Genomic DNA, 16,013 nt, shown 5'->3' on the forward strand with positions numbered 1-16,013 from the left:
GAGTTAAATCACTGTAGTCATACAGAAAACACACCAACATTCAGTATTTCTTAATTTATTCCTGCTTAGTGCCAAATCAGTCATACCCCTCTAATGGATAATTGCCTTACAATGGCTCTTGTGGTCACATGGCAGGGCACACAACACCCAGTGTGGATCAGCAAAAGCAATACTTTATGAGAATACAATAACTGGTAACTTAATCTTTTTCCTTAACCTCTCTGTCTCTCCTAAGCGACCACATCTGCATGAGTTCTATGCAGAGGATGCAATGTTTCACTTTTTTATTTGCACTTCTTTTCTACACCAAAATAAAGAGGAGACTGCAGTACCTCAAATGTACAAAAATCACTATGCCGAGGCAATTTATAGTATTTAGTGCCAAATGTTCGTTGTGATTATGAAAATTTTTGGAGTTAAATTAAAAAGCTTACATTACACTTGCACGTGTAAAGCTATGTCATCTGTTTTTTATCCAATGCGGAATTCAAGAATTCCTATAATTGATTCCCCTTGACAGCTTAACTACCCTCACTCGCCCACACCGCACATATTGTACTTCCTGACATAGTCTATGTTGGGAGTTACATATTGAGCTGTGATATTTCAACAGAGGAAACTAGTTAAGTCAGGTCAAATAAAATAAGAAGCAAAATCTGCTGGGGTTCTTTCAAGTGTCTGTTAAGTGGCTCAAGCATCAGTAACAGTGTAATATTTTTTAAATGTTGATGGGCTGTCAGAAGAAAAATACATTAGAAAAACAAAATGAAAGTATGGATGCAGGATTGTTCAGACAGACTGCAAGTCTTCTATATTGTTTGTGTAATTTAATTTGGTCTGGAAGTCTGCTGTGAAGTGTTCCTTTAGGGTCTGCTGAATGACAATCATGCTGAAGAGGATCCCTATGGTGAGCTCAGATGCTACAGTGATGACAATATAAGTATTTGGATAAATAAAGGAGATTTTTGCTTCATGCTGACAAGCCGTCAATGTTTTGTTGGATAAACGTGTTTATCCACTACAGTGTATCCCAACCTTTTGGCGCAACTCTAGTTCTCCAGAAAGTTGGGAGTTGTACAACCAGTTTACCAGATTAAGATCTCAGCTGTACAAGACAGTGCCTATTCTACCTATTTGCTTGTACATGTTTTGACTTGAGATGCAGCTTGGGCTGCTCCTGTGTCTTACATGTCATTGAGCTTGGATGACATGGAAGAGTATCCACCTTCATAACTGTGTGGCAAATTGCCAGCACTACTATGATGGGTCCCACGCTTTCTCTTCTTGAAGGGTGGGGGAGGGGTTCAGGGCACCATTTCTCACCCCTGATCTGGGGTATTAACTGTCTCACTAGAATCCCAGAGAAGGGGAGTGGAGAGGGAGGGACCCGGGCCTGCCCTCTACTCTGGGTCCCAGACCAGGGGCCCTAGGGATAGCGGCAAACCACTTGAACTTGCGATTCTTTCCCCTGGGCTACTTCCCTCTCCTCCCCTTCAGCTTGTGGGGATTCCTGCCCTCTCTCTGCTTGGGCCAGGTTTCTCCCAACCCCTTGTGTCTGTGGATTCCCTCTGCTCTGCACAAGCCAGGTTTCCCTTTACCTAGGGTCTTGGTCTTCTGGCCCACCACAGCACTTCTCCAAACTCTCCTCTGCTTCCCTCCAAACTGCTCTTCTTCAAGCTGCTCTCCGCTCCAACACCAAACCACTCTGCTTCAACTCCTCCCACTGTCTGATTGAAGCAGGGGGTTTTTATCAGGTGACTGGCTTTAGGTGTTCTAATTGGCTTCAGATGCTCTAATTAATCTATAGCAACCTCTCTTCCCTCTACAGGGAATAAGACTCTCATCATTCTGGGGCTTATATATCTCCCCTCTATCACCCTCCTGCTACCAGAGTGAGGAGGTTGGCCGATGGAGTCTCCTGTGACTGTGGGGCCTATTTCCTATCCTCCGTCCGTTCACATGTCTGGGCAGAGTTCCTCTGGGCGGCGTCGACTGACTCCCTTGACGCCTTCGAGGAGCAGTGGGCGCTGTCCGGGGTTCTCTGCTTGGTGTCCCTGTCCGGTTCCCTTTGTTTGACCCTTTGACCGCACTCCTGTCCCTGTTGTTCATTAGTTGTCCCCCGTAATTATTTGGTTTTCTAGGTCCTGTGGAAACCCCTCTTAGGCTAGGGGGGGATGCTTTAGCAGTGGGCGGGCTTCACGCACCCACTTCCTGGATCCCAATAGGATCACCCTCCTGCTGCCCTCTGGCCATGTTGTAGCACAACTGATAGGACAGCAACAGGCATTGGTAGGGCACTTGGGTTCTCCACACCAGCTGATCATTAAAGGCCCAATTCTGCAACCATTAGTCAAGTTAAACTGCACTTATTCAGTTAATTCTCCAGCAACTCTGTGCATAAATGAGTGCTAGTCAATATAACTAAAGTTGCAAAATCAGTCCTTAAGGTAGGGACAGCTCAGAGTACTAGCTACAAAAGCTTGAACCATCATTTCTGGTACATGTACCATTACTTGAGATCTAATCTATACATGAATATGAAGTAGTTTAATTTTTAAGAGGACTATTTGAAATGGAGATGGAGATATTTACTTTTCTGGCAGTGTCATAGCATTCCCCTATTATACATTCTCCTTCCAATTTTATGAACCAGTTCAAAAAGACAAGCAAGCAAGTTGTGCAAGTGACCATTACTTACCTTTATAACAAAAAAAAAAGAGAGAGAGAGAGAGAGAGATCCTGGAGGTGGCCAGGACCAACAGAAGTTTTTGACAAAACTCGTAAGATGATTTTTCCCTCTTCTGGGTTCTATGACCATAGATAAGATTATATTATTCTGTTCTCCATGAAGGAATTTCCCTTGAACCAGGCCAAGCTATAGCAGTGTCTTGCAGGCAAGTAAAGGATCCGGGCCTCCTTCACTGCCCTTTTGTACACAAGTTATCTAGTACAAGGTGCCATTGGAGTGGTACAATGCACTCCATCTGCTCTTCCATCTAGAACTGAGCAAGCCATATCCACAATACTTCAACCACTTCTGAGCTGAGAAGCAAAGAACTTATATCAAGAGTCAGTATAATACACTTTGATAGGCTTTCATTGTTCACATATGACCTGAAAATCATGCCTTTTCCAATCTTTGGAGTCAGAAATTGAGGGGTCTTTTCCCCCCCATCCAAACTTGAGGCATTCATATGCATAACTCCCATTCACAGCAGTTAATAGCTTCCATAAATCCTCACATATTGATAGAATAGTCCTCTAACACTATATGAAGAAAATACTTCATTGATTTCTGGAGATGGAAAAATAAATAGACTGATGTAGAATGCCCACAATAAAAGGGAAGGAAACCACTGAGGTTACCCTCAATAGATATGAATGATCTCATCCAAAGATCAGCACAAAATGAGCATAAATTTAGGCTGATTTAATTAATATGCCTATGAAAGTCTCATCACTTCCTTTTTTTAGAGTACTGTAGTTTGTTTCGACTGTACCTTTTCATTGAGGCAGTAAGTCACCAGGAGAGAGCAGTGCAACTCTGGATAAACAACATATACAGAAGTATGTGCCAAGGTAATGAAAATCACAAGGGTCCAATCCTACTTTTCACATGCACACACAACTCCCATGAGGACATCCATGGGTACTTTTCAGTGCATGAGAAATGCAGGAATAGGCTTCAAGGGCTTGCCAGTGCAGATTGCAGACTCTCACTATTTAGGTTAGACACTGTCTTTTTTGCTGCAAAGTCACTTCTGAAATCCTAAATAAACAATACTGTAGTGCAAACACATAGCTGTTTCCATTATTTATGTGAAGGTTAATCGGCTAAGGATAAACAAAAGGATGCTGCAATGAATACTACCTGCTGGCTATACTGTACATAGTATAGAAGACTGCAGCAATTTTCTCATAACCCTCTTTTGGTATGAGAGAGAGCCTGCCACTTTTTATACAGAATAATTAAAGTGAATTTAAAGAGGGCAAAAAGGGCAGAATCTACTTTACTGAGGAAAGTCTTGAATCTGAAATTCACCCACGCAGGAGCTGTGTGCAAGTAGATAATTGATACAAAATATATTTCTGACAAATATGGTCTGCTCATTTCCTAAAATATCTAGACATGTACAATGCAGTATTAAGGATTAGTAGGAGAGGCAGGAAAACAAAGGGAGCTTTTTATCTTAAGATCTATTTTTTGTCATTTATTGAAAGAAAGTATGAACTTTATACAGAACACCCCCAACAAACCTGACCTAGAACAAAGATTTCATTATCCCAGAATATCATACTTTTCCTCTGATTTTGTTTTTATGTAACATGGCCAGTAAATTTGATCTATTATGATCCATCACTGAATTAGTAGTACAGGAGGAGTTGATATTTTGAGAATGTCTTGCAACAATCAGATATGTATTTTCCCTGCTGTGCTGCCATGTTTATAGCTAATTTTTCTGGACTGCGTCCACCTAACCTGAGCAAAGAAAAAAGAAAAGGAGTACCTGTGGCACCTTAGAGACTAACAAATTTATTTGAGCATAAGCTTTCGTGAGCTACAGCTGTAGATGTCCGGGTTCCAGCAACATGGACACAGGTAACTAACCGCTTTCATGTTCTCTCCACAGGTACCATTGCAGAGAGTGGACCAGATGATATGTCTGGGGGGAGAAAGCAGAAGGAGACTCCGCTGGTTGGAAGGCATGAGATGCACTGTCCTGAGATGGGGGGTTCCACGACCACCACTCCCAAGAGAAGTAGGCGGGTGGTGGGGGTCAGGGACTCTCTACTCCGGGGGACTGAGTCATCTATCTGCCGCCCTGACCGGGAAAACCGAGAAGTCTGCTGCTTGCCGGGGGCTAAGATTCGCGATGTGATGGAGAGACTGCCGAGACTCATCAAGCCCTTGGATCGCTACCCCTTCCTGTTTCTCCACGTGGGCACCAATGATACTGCCAAGAATGACCTTGAGCAGATCACTGCAGACTACGTGGCTCTGGGAAGAAGGATAAAGGAGTTTGAGGCGCAAGTGGTGTTTTCGTCCATCCTCCCCGTGGAAGGACAAGGCCTGGGTAGGGACCGTCGAATCGTGGAAGTCAACGAATGGCTACGCAGGTGGTGTCGGAGAGAAGGCTTTGGATTCTTCGACCATGGGATGGTGTTCCATGAAGGAGGAGTGCTGGGCAGAGACGGGCTCCACCTTACGAAGAGAGGGAAGAGCATCTTTGCGAGCAGGCTGGCTAACCTAGTGAGGAGGGCTTTAAACTAGGTTCACCGGGGGAAGGAGACCAAAGCCCTGAGGTAAGTGGGAAAGCGGGATACCGGGAGGAAGCACAGGCAGGAATGTCTGTGAGGGGAGGGCTCCTGCCTCATACTGAGAATGAGGGGCGATCAGCAGGTTATCTCAAGTGCTTATATACGAATGCACAAAGTGTTGGAAACAAGCAGGGAGAACTGGAGGTCCTGGTGATGTCAAGGAATTATTACGTGATTGGAATAACAGAGACTTGGTGGGATAACTCACATGACTGGAGTACTGTCATGGATGGTTATAAACTGTTCAGGAAGGACAGGCAGGGCAGAAAAGGTGGGGGAGTAGCACTGTATGTAAGGGAGCAGTATGACTGCTCAGAGCTCCGGTACGAAACTGCAGAAAAACCTGAGTGTCTCTGGATTAAGTTTAGAAGTGTGAGCAACAAGAGTGATGTAGTGGTGGGAGTCTGCTATAGACCACCGGACCAGGGGGAAGAGGTGGATGAGGCTTTCTTCCGGCAGCTCACAGAAGCTACTAGATTGCACGCCCTGGTTCTCATGGGTGACTTTAATTTTCCTGATATCTGCTGGGAGAGCAATACAGCGGTGCATAGACAATCCAGGAAGTTTTTGGAAAGTGTAGGGGACAATTTCCTGGTGCAAGTGCTAGAGGAGCCAACTAGGGGGGGAGCTTTTCTTGACCTGCTGCTCACAAACCGGGAAGAATTAGTAGGGGAAGCAAAAGTGGATGGGAATCTGGGAGGCAGTGACCATGAGTTGGTTGAGTTCAGGATCCTGACACAGGGAAGAAAGGTAAGCAGCAGGATACGGACCCTGGACTTCAGGAAAGCAGACTTCGACTCCCTCAGGGAACGGATGGGTAGGATCCCCTGGGGGAATAACATGAAGGGTAAAGGAGTCCAGGAGAGCTGGCTGTATTTCAAGGAATCCCTGTTGAGGTTACAGGGACAAACCATCCCGATGTGTTGAAAGAATAGTAAATATGGCAGGCGACCAGCTTGGCTTAACGGTGAAATCCTAGCGGATCTTAAACATAAAAAAGAAGCTTACAAGAAGTGGAAGGTTGGACATATGGCCAGGGAAGAGTATAAAAATATTGCTCGGGCATGTAGGAATGAAATCAGGAGGGCCAAATCGCACCTGGAGCTGCAGCTAGCGAGAGATGTTAAGAGTAACAAGAAGGGTTTCTTCAGGTATGTTGGCAACAAGAAGAAAGCCAAGGAAAGTGTGGGCCCCTTAATGAATGAGGGAGGCAACCTAGTGACAGAGGATGTGGAAAAAGCTAATGTACTCAATGCTTTTTTTGCCTCTGTCTTCACGAACAAGGTCAGCCCCCAGACTGCTGCGCTGGGCATCACAACATGGGGAATAGATGGCCAGCCCTCTGTGGAGAAAGAGGTGGTTAGGGACTATTTAGAAAAGCTGGACGGGCACAAGTCCATGGAGCCGGACGAGTTGCATCCGAGAGTGCTAAAGGAATTGGCGGCTGTGATTGCAGAGCCATTGGCCATTATCTTTGAAAACTCGTGGCGAATGGGGGAAGTCCCGGATGACTGGAAAAAGGCTAATGTAGTGCCAATCTTTAAAAAAGGGAAGAAGGAGGATCCTGGGAACTACAGGCCAATCAGCCTCACCTCAGTCCCCGGAAAAATCATGGAGCAGGTCCTCAAAGAATCAATCCTGAAGCACTTACATGAGAGGAAAGTGATCAGGAACAGTCAGCATGGATTCACCAAGGGAAGGTCATGCCTGACTAATCTAATCGCCTTCTATGATGAGATTACTATGATGAGATTGGAGGTTCTGTGGATGAAGGGAAAGCAGTGGATGTATTGTTTCTTGACTTTAGCAAAGCTTTTGACACCGTCTCCCACAGTATTCTTGTCAACAAGTTAAAGAAGTATGGGCTGGATGAATGCACTATAAGGTGGGTAGAAAGTTGGCTAGATTGTTGGGCTCAGCGGGTAGTGATCAATGGCTCCCATGTCTAGTTGGCAGCCGGTGTCAAGTGGAGTGCCCCAGGGGTCAGTCCTGGGGCCGGTTTTGTTCAATATCTTCATAAATGATCTGGAGGATGGTGTGGATTGCACTCTCAGCAAATTTGCGGATGATACTAAACTGGGAGGAGTGGTAGATACGCTGGAGGGCAGGGATAGGATACAGAGGGACCTAGACAAATTGGAGGATTGGGCCAAAAGAAATCTGATGAGGTTCAATAAGGATAAGTGCAGGGTCCTGCACTTAGGACGGAAGAACCCAATGCACAGCTACAAACTAGGGACCGAATGGCTAGGCAGCAGTTCTGCGGAAAAGGACCTGGGGTGACAGTGGACGAGAAGCTGAGTCAGCAGTGTGCCCTTGTTGCCAAGAAGGCCAATGGCATTTTGGGATGTATAAGTAGGGGCATAGTGAGCAGATCGAGGGATGTGATCGTTCCCCTCTATTTGACATTGGTGAGGCCTCATCTGGAGTACTGTGTCCAGTTTTGGGCCCCACGCTACAAGAAGGATGTGGATAAATTGGAAAGAGTCCAGCGAAGGGCAACAAAAATGAATAGGGGTCTGGAACACATGACTTATGAGGAGAGGCTGAGGGAACTGGGATTGTTTAGTCTGCAGAAGAGAAGAATGAGGGGGGATTTGATAGCTGCTTTCAACTACCTGAGAGGTGGTTCCAGAGAGGATGGTTCTAGACTGTTCTCAGTGGTAGCAGATAACAGAACAAGGAGTAATGGTCTCAAGTTGCAGTGGGAGAGGTTTAGGTTGGATATTAGGAAAAACTTTTTTACTAGGAGGGTGGTGAAACACTGGAATGCGTTATCTAGGGAGGTGGTAGAATCTTCTTCCTTAGAAGTTTTTAAGGTCAGGCTTGACAAAGCCCTGGCTGGGATGATTTAATTGGGGATTGGTCCTGCTTTGAGCAGGGGGTTGGACTAGATGACCTCCTGAGGTCCCTTCCAACCCTGATATTCTATGATTCTAATGTTTCTAATAGGAGGAAGAAAACAAGAAGCATTTTGTCCCTTATAGCTGCTTGACTCTTGGAGAAAGTGTGGTCTAATAGTTAGAGCAGAAGATTGGGTTGGGTGAAATGAAATCAGGCAGGAATAATCAGTTTGGGGCTTGGTATGAAAGTTTCCCTGTTCTAGCAAAAGCCTAGATGTCTCCAATTTTCCTGTCTGTAAAGCACCCATTGCAGTCATATTTCAGTCATTATATATCCTGGTTTTTGCCCTGTCCCCAAAAAAGCAACCTTTGCCGAATGGAAGAGCCAGAATCATAGTGTAAAAATCTTGTGTGTTCACATCTCTAAGAGAATATTATAAACAATGGATAGTAAACACAACCAAACCCAATGAAATTAAGTTGGCAATCTCCCAGTAATGCCTTATTTAACAATACTTAATTTTCTACCTACAAACGTTTATATATTGTGATGGGGCAAGGCCAGATGGCTATAGAAAAGTAATGGGACATAGATATATTAGCTCCAGGCTAAACAAATCCCTGGTACCAGGATAAGTGAAATGGCAGCTGCTCCAGGTCAATTAAGACACCTGGGGCCAATTAAGAACTTGCCAGAAGGCAGGGAGAACGTTCTGTTGATTGGGACACCTGAAGCCAATCAGGGCTGGCTGAAACTAGTTAAAAGCCTCCCAGTTAGTCAGGTGGGTGTGCATGTCAGGAGCTGTAGGAGGAAATTGTGTTGTTGGAGAGACTGAGTAGTACACACTATATCAGGCACAAGAAAGGAGGCCCTGAGGTAAGGGTGAAGTGGAGCTTGAGGAAGGGAGGGAGGGATAGCTCAGTGGTTTAAGCATTGGCCTGCTAAACCCAGGGTTGTGAGTTCAATCCTTGAGAGGGCCATTTAGGGATCTGGGGCAAAAATTGGGGATTGGCCCTGCTTTGAGCAGGGGTTGGACTAGATGACCTCCCTTCCAACCTTGATATTCTATGATTCTATGAAGTGAGGGCTGCTGTCGGGGAAGGAGCCGAGGGAATTGTACATGTCATGTTTCTAAAAGGTCAGGTACCATAGCTGATACTATTAGGGTCCCTGGGCTGGAGCCCGGACTAGAAGGTGGGCCTGGGCTTCCCCCCGCCCTTTGCCCCCTGATTAATCACTGAGACTGGGAGACTACCGAGACTGTGCAAGGAAGGATGACTTCTCCTCACCTCCCTCACTGGCTTATGATGAAAATGGCTCAGTAGACTGTGACCCTTCTCTATCTAGAGGGTTACGTGGAGGGTCACAGTGAGCCTCTGAGGCTAGCGAAATCTGCCAGGAAACGCGGGACCCACAGAGGCAAGGACAGAGCTTTGTCACAATATGTAAATATTGGCTTAAACTGAAGACCATTATGAATCTCATTTTATGGTGAAACATCCTCCTGTAGGAACACAGTGTATTGTTTTTTAATAAACAATATACTTTTACCTTGGGCAGAAGCAGATTGCGCCACTAAAGCTGGGTATTTTGACTCTGATAAAGCCATGTTGACTGTGATTCAGGCATCAGGCCCTAGGAATATGATCCAATAGCCTGGCAAGTTGCCAGGGGCAACTATTCATTTGATGAAACCAGAAAGGTGCTGATAAATTGGAGGAATTAAGGGAAGAGCAACAAGAATGACATGGGGCGGTTGGAGGGTTTTTGCTTCAGAGGAAAGATTAAAAGAACTAAATATGTATGGCTTGCCTAAGTGAAAGCCAGGGGAAAGAGGAGCATGATTACTTCCTTCAAGTTCCTGTAGGTGGTTACCACAGTAGAGAGGGGAATAGTTTAGAATTGTGCAAAAGGGTATAATTGGGGCAATAAGAAGGATCTGAACAAAGGAAAAAGTAGGCTGAATATCAGGACTACATTCTTAACAGTGATGTCTGTTATCCCCAAAGGACACTAATTCATCCCCCAGTGTTCAATTCCTTGGGGACTAAACAGCATTCAGTGTTAAGAGGTGATCCCTGTTGGCATTTTGTGGTGCGTATAGAGGGTTTCTGATCCCTGGAACATGTGACAGTTTGGAACTATTGGGACTCTAACTCGGCAGATTTCTGCTGCTGTTTATAGGGGAATCACCTGATCCTTGCTCAGGTGTGCCTACTTAGTAACTAAAGTTGGCTGGCCCCAGCCTCTAGGAATTTAAAGGGCCATGTTCTACCCCATTAAAAATAACAGGGGATTTTGCTGTTGATGTCAATAAGAGCAGGACTGAGCCATTACAGACCTATCTAACTGTATTTATATATAAATAAATCAGGCCAATTACCTTTAGCATTCATGATTACTTAAAACCATCACGGTTTATTAAATTTATTCAATAGTATTAAACTTTTGCATAAAGGGACTATTCTTTCTATTTTAAAAGATAGCATATTAAGCAATACAGTGTTTAAATTCCATAGTTTGCACAAGATACTCAGGTTAAATGTATTATTTTAAAAGTAGTTTTAATACATGAAAAATGCTGAGAGCTTTCTGATCCTAAAGCCAGCAGTAGTTGGCTGTATACTGACCCTTTAAGCCCAAGACTGTCCGATTTGACTTTTTGAAGTTGACACTGCTCAGACAAAAGACTATTTTAAACCCCTTTTCTCTAGTCTATTCAGAGACTAGGTTGAGTTCTCAGCTTTGAATAATATTAAAAAACTTTTGAAAACTGATTTTAGCCCAAAGCACGTTATTTCCTATGAGCTGGTTAATAAGCAGAGCACCTGAGGGTTAAAGGGCTTGTATGTGTTTTATATCCTTTCCTAGCTGAGTTTATTTGGGAGAGGCAGTGAATAAATGAACTTCTAACCCACAGAGATAGTATTGAAAGATGTACTGGTGGTGGAAAGTCTCCTCCGGCTAGCAGGTGAAGGTGCTTTTGTGCTGTAGACAAAAATCAAGGCTATCAGTTCATTTCATAAAGGCCACCAAGATTTTAACTAGCTGTCTAGAAGAGAGAGGTTCTGTACTCTATAACAAATCCCTTGAGCTCTCTCCAATCCCCCTTCTCTCAACATTAAAGGGGCACATCCTTCCTGCTTCAAGGAAGGTAAAGGCAGGAGCCAGTGGATCTTGAAGTATGTAGATGTACGGATCATATACTGCTTCAGACCAAACGCTGATGAAGCTAACATAATGGCCAATGTGCCTCAGCTGCCACTCAAGGAGAATTCCTTTTCCCTTCTGTTGGGCCTCCAGTGTCAAGCCTGTGTACTTGTGATCAGCACCAAAGAGGATTTGCCCCAAAGAGCAGTTACTGGGCAAGTGAACATGGCTGCAACACTTTGATGACATTATTGTCAATTAGTGGCGGCATTTGTGAATACAAATGAAATTTTAAAAAAGGAATACAGTATTTTCCACTTTCTGCACCCAACACTTGTGAATCAGGCTGGTTTTCAGGTAATTTATGGAACCCTAGTTGCCATAACAACATGATTGTTCAATGAATCATAAATACCTGGCAGAGTTGCCATTATCATGAAATAATTGACCTCAACAATGGTCCTTCCTGAAGGAGCTGCACTAAAAATCAAAATTGCTTCATGTCCGCATGGTCACTTATAACACAGTAATGATAGATGACTCACAGTAGCAACAGCAGTGTGTGATTACAAATTGCAGCATATGCATAAGCAAGCAGACACACACTAAAAACAAAACTTTTCTCCTCCTTCTCCCCCCTCCCCCCCCAAAAAAAACCCAAGGAAAGTCATATCTCTGCATTTAATGAATGCAGAACAATTCTAACCTGGTTAATACAGCAGCCCAAAAAGTTAGGGCATAACTGTTTCATATAAATAAACCACAAGACAGAAGAAAATGCTACTTGCTGTGTCTTCCACTTGAACACACAACAAAAAGTTCTGAGAGAGAATGGGCTACATTTTTAAAAAGCTTATTCCAGTGAGTCTCATTATGCAGTCTCATGCTGTAAGATTTAGGAAAGGGTCATTCTAACCCTCTGCAAAAGGCATGTGTTTCATTTAAAATGAAGCCACTTTGAGTTTTTCCTTTAGTACTAACTGAGCACCTGTTGAAGAAAATACAAGCTGAATTTACTGCCAATATATGGAGGTATGAATTGATTGGCTTCAGTGGTGGTGTGCTTGTTTGTGCTAGTATTGAAATAGGTCCCATGAGATTGTGAAGCTTTGAGGGGGTCTCACACATGGAAACAAATGACTAAGAACTGTAGTAAAAAATTTCCCTCACTAATTCATAAATCAAAGGGTTACGATATGCTACTCCAACATGCTATGAAATGTGTCTTATTTGTTATCCACTTTCATCACTTGTTTTTCAGGGCTGCACTTAGTCAATGGGCTAAGTGCATTCTAATATCAGGGTCAGAAATTCGGGATGCCTGATAGCCACTTATGAAGAACATTGCTGAGTTATCCAGTTCAAACCAACTGTAAACCCAGCTGTCTCGACACTTTTACCTTTTCTTGGATTTCTATTTCATCAGCTTTATGGATTGGTCCTTATTTTTAATTCAGGATTTAAAAAGATAGGAAACAAAGGGTAGGAATAAATTATTGGTTTTCACAATGGAAAGAGTAAATAGTGGGGTCCCCCAAGGATCTATACTGCAATCTGTGCTGTTCAACATATTCATACATGAGTTGGAAAGGGTTTAAACAGTGAGGTGACAAAGTTTGCAGACGATACTAAATTACTCAAGATAGTTAAATCCAAAACTGACTGGGAAGAATTACAAAGGGATTTCACAAAACTGGGTGATTAAGCAACACAATGGCAGATAAAATTTAGTGTTGATAAGTACAAAGTAATGCACATTGGAAATAATAACCCCAGTTGTACTTAGTGAAGGGTTCTAAATTAGCTGTTACCACTCAAGAGAGATAATGAAATCATTGTGGATAGTTGTCTGAAAACATCTGCTTAGTGTCAAAAAAGCGAACAGAATGTTAGCAAATGTTAGGAAAGGGATAGATAGTAAGACAGAAAATATCATAATGGCACCATATAAATCCATTGTATGCTCACACCTTGAATACTGCTTGCAGTTCTGGTCACCCCATCTTATATAGAGATATATTAGAATTGGAAAAGGTACAGAGAAGGGCAACAAAAATGATCAGGGGTGTGGAACAGCTTCCATGTGAGGAGAGGTTAAAAAGACTGGGACTGGTCAGATTAGAAAAGAGACAGCTAGCAGAAAGTGAATAGGGAAACTGTTATTTACCTCTTCACATAACACAAGAACCCAGGGTCACCCAATGAAATTAATAGGCAGCACGTCTAAAACTAACATAAGGAAGTACTTCACACAATGCACAATCAATATGTGCAACTTGTTGCCAGGGGATGTTGTGAAGGCCAGAAGCATAACTGGGTTCAAAGAAGAATTAGATATGTTCATGGAAGATATTGTCATTAGCCAAGATGATCGGGGACACAACCCCATGCTCGGGGTGCCCCTAAACCTCTGATTGCCAGAAGTGGAACTGGCTGACAGAGGACGAATCACTCAATAATTGCCCTATTCTGTTCATTCCTTCTGAAGCATCAGGCACTGGTCAGAAGACAAGATACTGGGCTAGATGGACTATTGGTCTGATGCAGGGTGGCCATTCTTAGGTTAATAATGGTAACATTGTGAAACAACATCTTGCTACATCAGCAATTTCTATTTCAGGGCCTTGCACCTAAAGGTATCCATGTCATTATTTCTATCAATGCATTTTGCAGGAAAATCCAGTTCCTTTTTTACTAGGTCAAAGCTTTAGTGAAGCTTTTAGAGCTGTCTCTATACAGGGGCAACAGGCATGGCTGCCTTTAGCCAAGCTTGGAGACACCCAAGACTTTTGGGTCCCCACAGTCAGCATATATGCCAAATTGGAGTAACAATCACCCCCTCCCAATGGATCATCTATAAAGCCTTGGAAATCCTGCATCAAGGGACCCTGTGCTTTTTAAATTGTGGAGCTGGATCCATTTTTAGTTCTCCGATGGTCTGACATGACCTAAGAGATGCCCAAGAGGCCCTGCATGTTATTCCGCATAGGGCTCTGGACAACCGAAAGCCAGTCTTGACCATCATGGACGCTCGACTCACTCAAGAGATGCTAGCCACCATCCTGATGAGGAACTATGCCTAAATCAGGGATGCCCAAACTTTGCCCAGCTGTTGGCTGTATTGATAACTTGTCCAAAGCCCAAATGTCACACCTTATTTGCATAAAATGGAGTAAAATAGTCAAGATCATCATTGTTCCTCATCTTCAGTACGGCAGAAGAGCCTGCAGAAACTTCAGACAATGCTACATCTTGATTCAAGCATGCTGGGACCCATAACTTGTGTATTAAATGAGGGTAGCAGTGGGCCACCAAGGCCACTTCAGACAATGCTGCAAACAAGCAGCTGCAAAGTGCCCACCAGTGTTGACATTGTTTGTTTTATGTTTCAGGGCTGTGCAGTGTGGACTACAAGCTTCTCGTTGCGTGTAAAGATCACTGTGGTGATCATTTGAGCCTTGTGGAGAATCTGAATCATCTGCCTTTTTATTTTAGCTTTGGCAGGGGCATATAGCAGATTCCTCCTGTTTAATAGGAATTCTCCATCCTCTAGTCCCCTATTTGCCTTCATAAATATACATACTGTGATACAGCATGGCCAGAAGGCAGCAGGAGAGTGATATAGGAGAGATATGTAAGTCCCAGGATGAGGAGAAGCCTTATTCCCTGTAGAGAAAAGAAAGGTTTCTATAGGTTAATTAAAAGCACCTGAAGCCAGTCACCTGATAAAAATCCCCTGCTTCAATCATCTAGGGAAAGGAGTTGGAGCAGAGAGTAGTTTGAAGGAATTGAAGTAGAGGAGAGTTTGGAGAAGTGCTGTGGCTGGCTAGAAGACCAAGACCCTAGGTAAAGAGACACCTGGCTTGTGCAGAGAGAGGGCAGGAAGCCCCACAAGCTGAAGAGCAGGAGAGGGAAGTAACCTAGGGGAAGGAAGCACTAGTTCAAGTGGTTTGCCACTATCCCTAGCACCCCTAGGCTGGGCCCCAGAGGAGAGGGCCCACTACCTACTTCTCCTATCCAATAGCAATGCACACACAGCTGCAATTTGCAGAGCATAGGAATTTGTAACAGTTGTGGGGGAGAACACATTGAACCTTGGTCCTCACAGCTAAGGCCCAGGATGTAAAGGAGACTCATATGCTTGAACTGGCCTTTTGAGCAGCCCCATTGAACTCTAGGGCCTGCACTTGACCACCTCTACCTTAGTCTCTCCCCCTTTCAGTAGAAAAGTGGCATATTATAGCAGTTCAGCTTTGCTCTGAGGCATATTAGAAGCAGAAATTATTCTAAAATGTGATAAGTGGAGGAAAAATAAAGCAAATAACATTTTTAGAAGACTAGATGCAGAGCTGCAACAGAAGTCTGCTAGTGTGTGCATAGTCGCTGCTACCCCCACAGCAGGGCATTTTCACCATATTAAAAGGAGCCTGAGGGTTGCTAAGAAAATTTTCCTCTCTCATCCCAGTGACGTTAGAGGTCAAATTAAGGAACAAAAGTGAATTTTCACTGATCTGGCTAAGGCTTTCTAGATTCTAGGCTCCCACGCATCCTCTCTTCCTCTGAAGGAGAGGAGGTGTTCACTTATAGTTTTAATTTCTGAGTGTTGCCCTCTTATGTCTGAGGAGGAGGTATTGACTGAAGCAAAAGTGCTTATTGAATTTTCAGTTTTTCTTGAAGAATATTTAAATATTTAAAGAATA

Source organism: Lepidochelys kempii, chromosome 15, assembly GCF_965140265.1.
Source record: "Lepidochelys kempii isolate rLepKem1 chromosome 15, rLepKem1.hap2, whole genome shotgun sequence".
Lineage (NCBI taxonomy): Eukaryota > Metazoa > Chordata > Testudines > Cheloniidae > Lepidochelys > Lepidochelys kempii.